Below are 1598 nucleotides of genomic sequence, written 5' to 3' on the forward strand. Positions count from 1 at the left end.
CTTTCTGATCAAGTGAAGGAAATTGCAGAAAATCAGAATAATATATCCAATGACTTGATTGCTTGCCCAGCTCAACATCCCCTTTGCTGTCATTTAAGAAAAAAGTCCCTCTTAGGGGAAGGCTGGACTTAATGCCATTTTGTGGGTCACCTGGGATGAGCCTATCAATCCCACTCAGAAGCTTTCATTGCCTGCATTCCCCTGAGTCTTCATTTCCTATCTCAGAGGTTGCCTGCTTGAGTCAAGATGGTATTTTGCTGTTATTGATGGGAGCTGTGGGTTTACCATCTGTGTGCACTTGGACCACTTTCCTTTTTAGGCTTCTCCAAAGAATATGTTTAGGAAAAACAAACACCTGGAGCTTCCAAAGACATTGAAAAATTGGCCCAAGGACTTCAACACTGCATTTTTTAAAAAGGAAGGATAATTGCTTTTATAAAAGTTCACTGAACCATGTCCCTCAGGAACAACCCCGCCTAGAGGACCACCCTCCATCTGGCTGTGATCCTAACACAAAAATGTTGTTTGCCAAGCCCCACCAGACGCTCTTGCTGAGTGACAGAAAGACTCAAGATACTGAGTTGCATTTTCTCAGCAGTCACTGGAAGTAAGAAAAGTGCACAAGAGCAACGTACTGCTAGCACAGAGTGTCCAGACAAACATTCCCAGGTGGGAAATTAACAAGATACATCATGATGTCTAAGCAAGAATTCAACATTGAAGAAGATGGAGCTGCTGGTTAGTTTCTCAAGAGACTATGAACTCACTCTTCTTCCAATATTTCTCCATCCTCATTTTGAGGGAAAGGGAAAAAAAATGTTTTTCTTTGTACCCTAACCTCACTCTCCTTTGTTTTTTCTACTGAAGCCCAACCAAGGTCCTTCAAGAGAGTTCTCTCAGAGCACATGCATTGGCAAAGGTATAAATGAAATGAGCTTCTCTTGAGGTAGGGAAGGGGACTAGGGTCAACCAGTTACAGAACTTGTATTTTTAGAAAATATTATTGTGTTAATGTCAGAGTTTCCTCCCTACCTTCCTGGCCAAGTGATGCAAGACTGTCAATTCTTCAATGTCTCTGCAAATCTGAAGTGGAAACTAACTGTGAAACTGGAGTTAGCAGCTCCTTGTTCCTTCTCCTTAAAGGAGCTTCAGATTTACAAAGACAGGTTGTTGTTGCCTATGGGAATATCATCTTTCAGCCATTTTCTGTTTCTTCCTTTTATCAATATTTTTCACACAAACATACTTTAAACTGTGTTTATATAAGCAGTGAGGGATTGCTTGGAGGAAAAGAATAGAAGTAAAAGTGAAAAATCCAAGATCTTCAGAGCATACTATACCCGTTAACCAATAGATTTTATAAAAATCTTTAAAAAATTTAAAATAGAGGTTCTGGCAAGATGGCGGACTAGGCAGAAGGATTGCACAGACCCTCTTCAACAAAGAAAAGGGAAACCAATTAACACAGACAAAGAAGATAATCGTGGAACCCTGAGCCTTGAAGGGAAGGATACAGAATTAGACTAAACCCCAATTAGCAGAAGAATTTGCGTGAAAATACCAAAAAAAGGAGACATACAGAGCTGCAGTCTGACAGC

This window comes from Orycteropus afer, unplaced genomic scaffold (assembly GCF_000298275.1).
Source record: "Orycteropus afer afer isolate SDZICR_OR568_19922 unplaced genomic scaffold, OryAfe1.0 scaffold00578, whole genome shotgun sequence".
Lineage (NCBI taxonomy): Eukaryota > Metazoa > Chordata > Mammalia > Tubulidentata > Orycteropodidae > Orycteropus > Orycteropus afer.